At 50.0% G+C, this 12,102-nt stretch overlaps 1 long non-coding RNA gene across 1 annotated transcript in view; it reads left to right on the forward strand.

Annotated features, from left to right (window-relative positions):
* The window catches only part of LOC147092539 (uncharacterized), a 42,306-nt gene that overhangs the window by 13,257 nt on the left and 16,947 nt on the right, over positions 1 to 12,102 (forward strand). Inside the window, exon 3 of the long non-coding RNA XR_015075050.1 lies at positions 8,627 to 8,686. This is a non-coding gene — a long non-coding RNA (uncharacterized LOC147092539). The remainder of the gene's footprint in view (positions 1 to 8,626; positions 8,687 to 12,102) is intronic.

The following is a 12,102-nucleotide window of genomic DNA, read 5'->3' on the forward strand; positions in this document are numbered from 1 at the left end:
CCAATCTGCCGGGACCTTTCCTGAGTCCAGGGAGTTCTGGAAATTAATCACTAATGCATCCACAATCCCTACCGCCACTTCTCTCGAAGACCCTAGGATGTAGGCCATCAGGTCCGGGGGATTTGTTCGCCTTAAGTCCCATTCTTTTACTGAGTACCATCTCTTTAGTGATTGTAATCATGTTTAGCTCCCCCCCACCCATTGCCCCCTGTTTGTCCAGTGCTGGGATATATTTAGTGTCCTCTAGTGTAAAGACTGATACAAAATATTTGTTGAGCGTCTTTGCCGTCTCCATGTTTCCCACCACTGGTTGCCCGGTCCCATCCTCTAAGGGACCAACGTTTACTTTAGTCACCCTTTTTCTTTTTATATAGCTGTAGAAACTCTTGCTATCTGTTTTTATATTTTTTGCTCGTTTACTTTCATAATCTATCTTCCCTTTCTTAATTAATCTTTTAGTTATTGTTTGCTGGCTTTTAAATGCTTCCCAATCTTTTATCCCCCCACTTGATTTGGCTACTTTATATGCCCTTGTTTTCAGTCGGATACTATCCTTTATTACTTTACTAAGCCACGGATGGCTGTCTTTTCTTATATTCCCCTTTTTCTTCAGTGGAATATATTTATCTTGAAAGATGTGAAATATCTCCTTGAATGTAGACCACTGCTCTTGTACTGTCTTACACTTTAATCTGTTTTCCCAATCCACTTTAGTCAATTCTACTCTCATACCTTCATAGTCTCCTTTACTTAAGCTCAGTACGCTCGTTTGAGATCCAACTCTCTCATTCCAAGGGGATCCTTTATGAGGACATTTTTTATTAATCCTGTCTCATTACACAGGACAAGATTGCCTGCCCCCTCTTTGGTTCAGTTACATACTGCTCAAGGAACCCGTCCCTAACACACTCTATGAACTCGTCCTCAAGGCTGCCATGCCCAATTTGATTAGTCCGGTCAATATGAAAGTTAAAATCCCCCATGATTATAGCTGTTCCCTTATTGCAAGCCCCAACTATTTCCTGATTTATATTCCGACCAACAGAGTTGCAACTGTTAGGAGGCCTATAGACTACGCCCACTCGTGACTTTTTCCCCTTATTAATCCTTATCTCCACCAAACAATTTCACTATCCTGATCCTTTGACCCAATATCATTTCTGACTATTGCAGTGATTCCATCCTTGATTAACATCGCAGCCCCACCTCCCTTTCCTTCCTGTCTGTCCTTCCTAATTGTCAAATACCCCTGTATGTTTAGTTCCCAGTCATGAGTATCTTGCAGCCATGTTTCCGTAATGGCCACCAGATCATACCCATGTGTAGTTATTTGTACCGTCAACTCATCAATGTTGATACGAATGCTGCGTGCATTCAGATAAAGAACTTTCAAATATGTTTTCTGACAGTTTATTCCTTCTTTTACCCGTTTTACTACTTTACCTTTATCATTATACATTCTGGCCTAGAAATTCAGTTGGGCGCGCCAGCTGTTAGCGCCTTAGGGGGAGTAGATCTCGAGCGCTAGGCGCTTATCGCCCGGGCGCAGCGCGATCTGCGCCTCTCCCCAACTTCAGGACACATTTAGCGCCGGCGCAAAGTCTTAGCACGCGCCCTGCTGCGCGCGCAGATCATGACATCATTTAATAGTGCAACGCCCTTTGTGCGCCCCAAACCGGAACTTCACTCGCGCCGGCCCATTGTGCGCCGGGCGTCCCGAGCGACTGTGAAGTGGAACGGTACACAGGCCAGCCGGGCCGGGGGGAGCGCTAATTAAAGGGCACTTACCCAGCAGTATAAAGGCCAGCCATTTTGCAGCATTCACTCTTGTGCAACGGTTTTTTGGACAGAGACCAAGGAGGAGAGTTTACTGGTTTGGACCAACACTAGGACAGGTATTTTTGGCTCAGGCCAGAGCTTACCAATTATCTTAGCCTTCATTCAGAGCTCAGTGTTTGCCAGCATATAATGGGGGCTGCATTGGGTGGCAACGCTGAATATCAGCCTTATGCCAGAAGGGCTTACAGACGCCGTGAGAGAGTGGCAGCCCTGGCTAGACGCAGAGGGGGCAACAGGCGTCGCCAACTGAGGCCTTACCCACGCAGGGTATACCGCCAGCAGACCTCCTATCTGACCATGTCTGCCGCGATGTGTGTTAGGAGGCTGCGATTCCGAAGGGAGGTGGTTACAGACATCTGCCGGCTGCTTCAGAGAGATCTGCAGCCACAGCTGATGCGCAGGACGTCTCTGTCGGTGGCAGTGAAGGTGACGGTGGCTCTCAACTTCTATGCCTCCGGCTCCTTCCAATCCGCTACTGGGGACATCGCTAACATCTCCCAGTTCGCCGTGCATTGCTGCATCTGCCAGGTGACCGAAGCCCTTTTCAGAAGGAGACATCAATTCATCTCCTTCCCCATGACCCTGGACAAGCAGCAGCAGCGTGCAGTGGGGTTTGCAAGAGTAGCGGGCTTCCCCATGGTGCAGGGCGCCATTGACTGCATGCATGTGGCTTTGCGGGCACCTCTTGAGCATGCCGAGGATTACCGCAACCGGAAGGGCTACCATTCCCTCAATGTACAGCTGGTGTGTGACCACAGGCTGCGCATCCTAGCTGTCAATGCCCGCTTTCCAGGCAGCAGCCACGATGCCTTTATCCTGCGACAGACAATGGTGGCTGACATGTTCCAGGCACAGCCTCCCCCAAGAGGATGGCTTATCGGGGACAAAGGCTATCCTTTGTGTACCTGGCTCATGACCCCGCTCCGCGCGCCCACGACCCCTGCTGAAGAGGCATACAACGAGAGCCATCAAGCGACGAGGAGCCTCATAGAACAAACAATCGGCGTGCTCAAGCAACGGTTCCGCTGTCTCGACCGCTCCGGGGAAGCCCTCCAGTATTCGCAGGATCGAGTCTCCCAATTCGTCGTCGTTTGCTGCATGCTGCACAACCTGGCTATCCGCAGGACTCAGGCACTGCCACCTCACGTTGGACCACCACCTCAGGAGGAGGAGCAGGAGGAGCATGAGGACGACGAGGACGAGGAGTACCAGCCCAGGAGGGACGCACAAGGTCCAAGGGCCGCCCGTCGGCGGCTTATTGAACGTCACTTCTAGGCCCCCTGTCAGGGAATGGCTTGTGCCAATGATAGAACATGATTGCAGCCGCTCCGCAAGCCCTCAGCCGGTTAAGGCAACAAACACTTCAAAGATCAAACCTGGACAATGTGAATAAATAAAATGCTTTATTGTACAAACTCTGGGCCCTTCCCACATGAAAACCAAAAACAGAGGAAACCCCCAAAAAACACTCAAACACATTACTCGCTCCCACAACCTGGGGAGGATTAACAAACTAGGGCAACTAAAATGGCCGTCATTCTCGGCCTTCGTCCAAAACAAACATCACATCATCGGCCTTCAAAAAACAAACATCCAATTCTCGGCCTCAAGAAACAAACACAAATGGCCACACATTCGACGATTTGGCCCGCTAGGGCGATGCCTTGGCCATCTTTGGGTGGCCCCTGCCCGCCCTGCTGCTCCGCCTCAAAGTAAGGCCATTGGCTGCTGCAAGGCTGGGGGCAGGCTCCTGAGGGGCACATGTCTTGACGGCAGATGCCCTTGGGGGTCGGCCTAGTCGAGGTCTGGGCGTCGAGCGGGCGGCTGTTGATTGCTGCAGCTGTGGCTGGCCAGCATCAGTCGCTGCAGCAGCTCCTGGCAGCTCCACTGGGGGACTGGCAGTGGCGGCTGGAGGAATGGCGGCAAGCTGGCGGATGGCAGGCGCTCGCTGGTCGCCTGAGACACTGGCACTCGCCCGGGCCAGCACTGCAGCATGCGCACCAATCTGCCGAGGGACAGACCGCTGTGCTGCTGCAGCGCGCCGGGTGCCCTGGCGATGCCTGGCTGACACAGCGAGTGTGGCAGCAGTGAGTGCCCGTGTTGACCTGTTCACTGACCGCAGCAGAGCAGCCAGTGACTGGACGGCACCACTAATCACCTGGCCAGTCGCTGAAAGATCTGCCCGGTATTCCGCCCGACTGGTGGCCTCTAAGGGCCCGAACTCGGCCACACTCCGAGAGAGGGAATCGATGGACTCAGGCAACCGTGCCACTGCCGCCATGAGCTCCGTGTGCCGGCGCTCCGAGTCCGCGGACAAGTCTTCGAGGCGTTCCATCTCCTCGGCGAAGAGCATCTCCTGACTGGAGGCCGGACTCTCCCTCTGGGGAGAAGGCCGCCGAGCTGGCCGACCCTTCCTGCGTTGCTGGAGGCCGCTGGGCCCAGCAATTGGACTCCCCTCCGACGCATCCCCCCTCTGGGGAGAAGGCCGCCGAGCTTCCACCCCCCTCCCGCCTTTCTGCAGCACGCAGGTCCCAGGAGCTCCCCTCCCCTTCGACACTTCCGCCACGCTGCCCTCCAGGGAAGATGTGTCCCCTACATTGGCCTGGGTGGCCGCGGCTGAGGGTTCCCCTGATGGGCCGCCTTCCTCTTGCTCCTCCTCCTGCTCCTCCTCGGAGGGTCTGTCACTGGCAAGTTGAGGGACCTCCTCTTGACCATCTGAAAGCAGGAAGGCACAAGAGTAGCTTTAGAGTGAGGAGAGGGCGTCAGTGCGGGATGCATGAGTGGTGGCATTCAGCGCATTGGTCGGACAGTGGCAAAGGATGTAGATCTGATGCGCAAGTGGGACGAGAGAGGTGCAAAAGGTGATGTCCTTACCATTGCTTCCCAGAACAGGGTCGGCATCTCCACATGCAACGGGCCCAATCACCCGGCGACCCATGAGGCGCTCCACGCGATGTTGCAGGTCGGTGAGTGGCTGGATATGGGGTCATCCTCCCCCGGTCGCAGTCCGGCTCTTGCGATTATTCGCCAGCTTGGCCTGCAAGAGAAAGGACGGCCTCTAAGTACAGTGTGTCGCCGTGATCTTGTGTGCACTGCCTCCCATGGTGGAATAGCCTGGCCAGTGTGTCGCCATGATCTGCTGTGCACTGCCTCCCATGGTGGAATAGCCTGGCCAGTGTGTCGCCATGATCTGCTGTGCACTGCCTCCCATGGTGGAATAGCTTGGCCAGTGTGTTCAGTGCAGAATGTGCAATTGATGCTCATGCCTGTGCCATAGCTGCTGGATGAAGGCTGGCCATTAGAGCTTTCAGGTCCCTTTGCCCATAATGTGAGGTGCACATGCAAGGATGAGGAGGTCATTGGAAAGGGTACTCACCCTGACAATGCGTGTGAGGTCATTTAACTTTTTGCGGCATTGGGCACCGGTCCTGGGGACGTCGCTGTTGGCTGACAGCTTGCTGGCGACATGCCTCCAGGCTCTCCTGTAGACGCGGACCGTCGCCTTCTTGCCATTGTCCGGGTACAAAACATGGCGCCTCTTCTCCACAGCAGCAATCAGCACACTCAGATCACGCTCTGAGAAGTGCTGCGCACATTCACGGGCCTTCTCCATGTCTTCAGGCGCTATTTGGGTCCAGCAGCAGTGTTCAGGCCTAGCTGGAGGGCTCCACTATCCAGGGCGTGGCAGCAGACACATTCGACCCTTCCCCCTTAAGAGCTGGCCGGCGCCAGGGTGTCTGCTGTCAGTCACGAGATGGCCGCACCTGCGCTGCGCCCGGCCTCGGTGCTATCGATCACCACCTCCGGTTTAGCGCCCAAAGAGAGGCGTCCAACAGCAGTTTTAGCGCTCGCCCGAACTAGTAGGGCGAAGCTAATGAATATCGGAGAAGTGGCCTAGATTTGGCGGCGGCCGCAAACTTTAGCGGACGCCCCACTTTAGCGCCCCAAAAGTGGCGTCAATGAATTTCTAGGCCTCTGTCTCTTCCTGACACGCTCTGGTTTTTAATTCCCCCGCTGCTACCTTGCTCTATTGCCTGCTCCGCTGTCATTTTTATTTTTCGCTGTCTTAAAACCTCCCCTCCACTAATTAGTTTAAAGCCCTCTCTGCAGCCCTAGATATTCGATTCGCCAGGACTCCAGTCCCAGCACTGGCCAAGTGAAGTCCGTCCCAATGGAACAGCTCTCTCCTGTCCCAGTACTGATGCCAGTGTCCCAGGAAGCAAAACACATTTCTCCCACAGCAGTCTTTGAGCCACGCATTTAACTCTCTAATTTTATTTACCCTAGCCAAATTGCACGTGGCTCAGGTAGTAATCCAGAGATTATTACCCTTGTGGTTCTGCGTTTTAATTTGGGCACTAGCTGCTCAAACTCCCTCAGCAGAACCTCCTTCCTTGTGCTATCTATGTCGTTGTTACCAACATGGACCACGACAACTGGATCCTCCCCCTCCCACTCCTAGTTTCTCTGCAGCCCAGATGAGATGTCCTTAACCCTCGCTCTCGGAGGCAAAGAACTCTATCTATCCCCCTAACGATACTATCCCCTACCACTACAACATTTCTTTTATCTCCCCCCACTTGAATGGCCCCCCGCTCCACGGTGCTGTGGCCGGGTTGCTCATCCTCCCCGCAGTCCCCGTTCCCATCCTCACAGAGAGTAAGAGCCTCAAACCTGTTGGACAGGAGCAATGGCTGCGGCTCCTCCAAAACTACCTCCTGGATCGCCGTACCTGCCTCACTTCTAGTCACACCATCCTTACCCTGGCCACGGACTACATCTGAATTAAATAATCTAATTGGTGTGATTACCTCCTGATACACAGAGTCCAGGTAACTCTCCCCCTCTCTGATGTGTCTCACTGTTTGAAGCTCGGACTCCAGCTCTTCAACACGGAGCCAGAATTCCTCGAGCAGCCAACACTTACTGCAAATGGGATCACCGTGAGCATCAATGGTGTCCACCAGCTCCCACATATTGCAGCAGCAACACATCACCTGATCTCCCATTCTATGTAATTAATTTTATTAATATTATTCTTAAATACCATCTGCCCCGATCCTAGATGATGAATATCGCACCTTAGAAACTATAAACCACAGAGTTTAAGCTTAAAAAAGAGAGAAATACTCACCAACCAATCACTTACCCGCTTTCTGGTGACGTCACACTTGGATTACTTTTTACCTCTCTCCTTCCCTCTGAGGGCCGTGACTGGAGATTGTTACGCCTTACCGCCGATTCCCGCACTGAGGCCTTACCTGTGTCTCTGGAGCCCTTAAACAGCCGCTCAGCCCGCGATTCCCGCCGATTCCCGCACTGAGGCCTTACCTGTGTCTCTGGAGCCTTTATACAGTCGCTCAGCCCGCTATTCCCGCCGATTCCCGCACTGAGGCCTTACCTGTGTCTCTGGAGCCTTTATACAGTCGCTCAGCCCGCGATTCACGCCGATTCCCGCACTGAGGCCTTACCTGTGTCTCTGGAGCCTTTATACAGCCGCTCAGCCTGCGATTCCCGCCGATTCTCGCACTGAGGCCTTACCTGGGCTCTGGAGCCTTTATACAGCCGCTCAGCCTGCGATTCCCGCCGATTCTCGCACTGAGGCCTTACCTAGTCTCTGGAGCCTTTATACAGCCGCTCAGCCCGCGATTCCCGCCGATTCTCGCACTGAGGCCTTACCTGGGTCTCTGGAGCCTTTATACAGCCGCTCAGCCCGCGATTCCCGCCGATTCTTGCACTGAGGCCTTACCTGGGTCTCTGGAGCCTTTATACTGAGGCTGTGGCCCCGGGGTTCCAGACGCCCCAGCCAAGGGGGAAACATTCTCCCAGCATCCAACCTATCAGGACCCGTAATAATTTTGCATGCTTCAATGAGATCCACTCTCATTCTTCTGAATTCAAGAGAATACAGGCCTAGTTTACTCAATCTCTTTTCATACAAGGTCAGTGACAGTCTTGGAAACAGATGCTCGTTGTTCGGTAGTGGGGTCATGGACCAGGCGGAGGTAGGAAGATGTGTCAGTGAGTTGGCATTCAGCTTTTGCTAGGTAGATGTTGGTTCGTCAAACAACAACAGCAACAACCTTGTCAGCAGGTTTTGTGTTTTGCATGTTAACAGTTAACTGTTACACATATCTCAATTTACACAATGTACGGGCTATCCCAGCTCCTAACTCTATCGTTCTTAGTTCTTATGTCCTTAAACAGGAGAGCAAACTCGCCCGTGGACATGCATAAGGAGCTAGTTCCAACAAAATGATTCCACAAACATGAAAGCAGCTACACTGCGGACTGGTCTCCACTTTCAGTACCAGGTCAGATGGAAAGGTTCAGGGAGCAGGTGAACCACTGAATCCCACTTTTAAGGGATCTCACACCGTGGTGTCAAAACAAATGAATTCCACTTAGTAAATAAAAGTAAACAATGTTGGGTTCGAGGCCACATCAGCGGAGATTGCAATCTGAATGCAGCGCCTTCGGCCGCGCGACCATCCTGACTTGTTAACGTCTTTGATGCAGCTTATCACTTTCACGTTTAGAAAGTTTCTGTCCGAAGGCTTGTTGAATGCTGCTCGAAGGCTCAGTGACCCAGATATCATCTCTCCGGGGTTTTCCTGAGCCTGTGCTCGGTGTATGGGGAGGTTTGGCCCGAGTCCCAGGGATGGACAGTAACACTCTGAGCTCTGGAGCTGGGGTGGAATGAATAATTAATGGGTTTGTCTCTGCATCTGAAATGCGGCTTAGATCTGCTGTTGTTAACCGAGGCATATTGTTCACGTTTACTCAGAGGAATATCCGCAGTCAGGAGCTGAAAAGGACCAAGAGCTAAAAGAACACAAGAAAAAAGGTAAGAAATGTCAGCAATTGTGATCAACTCTTTAATGTGTTTTCTGATATTTTAGTGGTTTAAATGTTTTAATCGCCATTCATTAAGCAATAGCCTTGTTTTGCAGAATGAAAGAAATGCTCACAGTAAGGGACAGTCGAAACTTGAATAATTTAACTCTAATACTTTGCGAAACTTTATTCATTGATGAAGTTTTATCCCCTATCAGAATTTACACACTGTGTATTTTAGGATGCTTTTTTAAATTGGTCATTGCTTCTGACACAAGAAACCTGTTAAATGTATTTCACAGAAAAAATAATCTGGAACATAATGTTTCTGCCCAGGAAACATTTCGCGTGAGAGACGAACGTGATAGCCACTACACTATGGAAATCTCTACTTAACTACAATTCCAGAAAGCACCTTTCAGAAAGAAGATGCACTACAGAATCGCTCTTTCTGCAATGATTTCCTTTCACTAGAATTTCTCTGACCGGACTGCACCAGTAAAAAATGTTCATTTCAAACTCATTAACCTCCTGAAATTCCTTTCCCCCGAATCTTCTGAATCTGATGCCTTTAGTTTTGCCAACTCAACCAACGTCCCTTTGCAAGTTTCTGCTCCCATCTACACTAATTAATCTGCCACAAACATTGTGTTGTTAAGCTTGGTAATATATGCCTATAGAAGACCTTTGGATTATCTTTTATGTTTGCTGCCATTCTATTCTCAATCCCTCTCTTTGCCCCTCTTATTTTCCCTTTCACTTCTCCTCTGAACTTACTATATTCAGATATATTAGGATAGTTGAAACCCCCATTATCGCTAGTCTATAGTTCATAATCATAGAGTCATAACGACAAGAAGGAGGCCATTCGGTCTATCGATTCTGTTCCGGCTCTCTGTGGAGCAATCCAGTCTGTCCCATTCCCCCGCTCTATCCCCGTAGCCCTGCAAGTTTATTTCCCTCAAGTGCTTATCCAGTCTCCCCTTGAAAATATTGTGTGTTTCCATTTGCACCACTTCTGTTGGCAGCGAGTTCCAGGTCCTCACCACTCGCTGCATAAAAAAGTTTACCTCATAACCCCCCTGTATCTCTTGCATAAAAACCTTAAATCTGTGGCCCCAATCCTTATACCTTCAACTAGTGGGAACAGCCTTTCCCCGTCTAGCCTGTCCAAACCCGTCATAATCTTGTACACCTCTATCAAATCACCACTCAACCTGCTTTATCTTAAAATACTCCTACGCAGCACATTTGGAGTTTTACTATGTTAAAGGCGCTACATAAATATAGGTTGTTGTTGTTGTAACGAAAATAAATGCTGCTTCTCCAACATGTCCTTGTAGCTAAGATCTCCCAACCCCGGAACCATTCTGGTAAATCTCCTCTGCACCCTCTCAAGGGCCTTCACATCCTTCCTAATGCGTGGTGACCAGAACTGGACGCAAAACTCCAGTTGAGGCCTAACCAGCGCTTTATAAAGCTTCAGCATAACTTCTCTACTTTTGTACTCAATATTTATGTTTATGAAGCCCAAGATCCCATATGCTTTGCTAACCACTCGCTCAATATGTCCTGCCACATTCAGGGATATATGCCCGTTAACTCCCAGGTCCCTCTATCCCTGCACACTCTTTAAAACTATGCCATTATTTGTATATTGCTTCTCCCTGTTCCTTCTGGCAAAATGCATCACTTCACACTTCTCTGTATTAAATTCCATCTGCCATTTGTCTTCCCATTCTACTAAACTTTCTATGTCCTGCTGCAGTCGATTGGTTTCATTCTCACTGTTTGCCACACCCTCAATTTTGCTTACATCGGCACATTTAGAAATTCTACTCTCTACTCCAATATCCAGAACATTTATATATATCAAAAAAACGCAGTGGCCCCAGCACTGACTCTTTGGGAACACCACTGACTACTATCCACCAGTCTGGAACACAGCCATTTGCTACAAATCTCTGTTTTGCTATCCTTAAGCCAATTCCTTATCCAAGCTGCCACAGATCCACCTGTTCCATGAGCCTCAATTTTGTTAACCAGCTTTCTATGTGATATCTTGTAAAACGCCTTCCTAGAATCCATGCAGACAACATCCATTGCATTTGCTTCATCAATGCTCCCTGTTACTTCATCAAAAATATCAATTAGGTTCGTCAAACACGATTTGCCTTTTACAAATACGTGTTGGCTCTCCTTAATTAGCTTAAACCTCTACAAGTGTCCGTTAATTTTTTCCTTGTTTATTGTTTCTGGAACATTACCCACCACTGATGTTAAACTGGCCGGCCTGTTGTTACTAGGATTATCCTTAAACCCTTTCTTGAACAGTTCTTGCATCTCTCTGTAATTTCTCTGCAAAGTTATACGCCATATTTTCCCACTACTTGATGGCCGATAGAACACTTCTAGTAGTGTAATGGCCACTCTATTATCACTTAACTCTAGCCAAAGATATTCAGCCCTTGACCCCTCCAGGACATCCTCTCTCTCCAGCACTGTAAGATTCTCCTTAACCAATACTGCCACACCACCATCTATCTTTCCTTCACTATCTTTCCTGAACACCTTCTATCCAGGAATATTTAATACCCAATCCTGCTCTTTTTTGAGCCAAGTCTCCGTTATTGCCACGACATAATATTCTCATGTAGCTATTTGCACCTGCAGCTCACCAAACTTGTTTACTATGCTTCGTAAGTTAAAACACAAGCACTGTAAATATTTCTTAGACCATCATGTGCTCTCTGTTTGTCTAACCCCACTTAATACCTTACTAATTCTTACTTTAGTGCTTTCACTCTCTCTAAATCCGTTGTGCACCTTGTTTCTTCTTTCTATTGGTACAACCTGGTGCCCACAACCCTGCCAACTTAATTTAAATTCTCCCCAACAGCACTAGCAAACCTCCCCTTGAGGATACTGATACCGGCTGTGTTGAGCTGCAACCCGTCCGGCCTGTACTGGACCCACCAACCCCAGAACTTGCCCTAATACCCCAAGAATCTCTTCCCTCTTTCGCCCTATGTCGTTGGTACACATATGGACCAGGACCTCGGGCTGTTCACCTCCACCTCAGAATATTCTGCAGCCGCTCTGTGACATCCTTCACCCTGGCACCAGGGATGCAACATTACCAACCTGGAGTCATGTCTGTCCTCCTCTGCTGTCTGACCATCATTCATTCCCTCTCTGCCTGTGCACTCCTTAGCTGCGGGGTGACCACCTCTTGAAACGTGCTGCCCACCTAGCTCTCAGACTCATGGATGCACCAGAGTGGCTCCAGCTGCTGCATAATATACAAAACCTCGAGCTCGGGCTCCTCCAGCTGACAACGCTTCCTGCACACATGGTTGTCCAGGACACGGGAAACATCCTGGATTTCCCACACGGCACAGGATGCACATTCCGTGGGACTGTGCT

This window comes from Somniosus microcephalus, unplaced genomic scaffold (assembly GCF_052327205.1).
Source record: "Somniosus microcephalus isolate GS21.2 unplaced genomic scaffold, FLI_Smic_1.0 unresolved_chr2, whole genome shotgun sequence".
Classification (NCBI taxonomy): domain Eukaryota; kingdom Metazoa; phylum Chordata; class Chondrichthyes; order Squaliformes; family Somniosidae; genus Somniosus; species Somniosus microcephalus.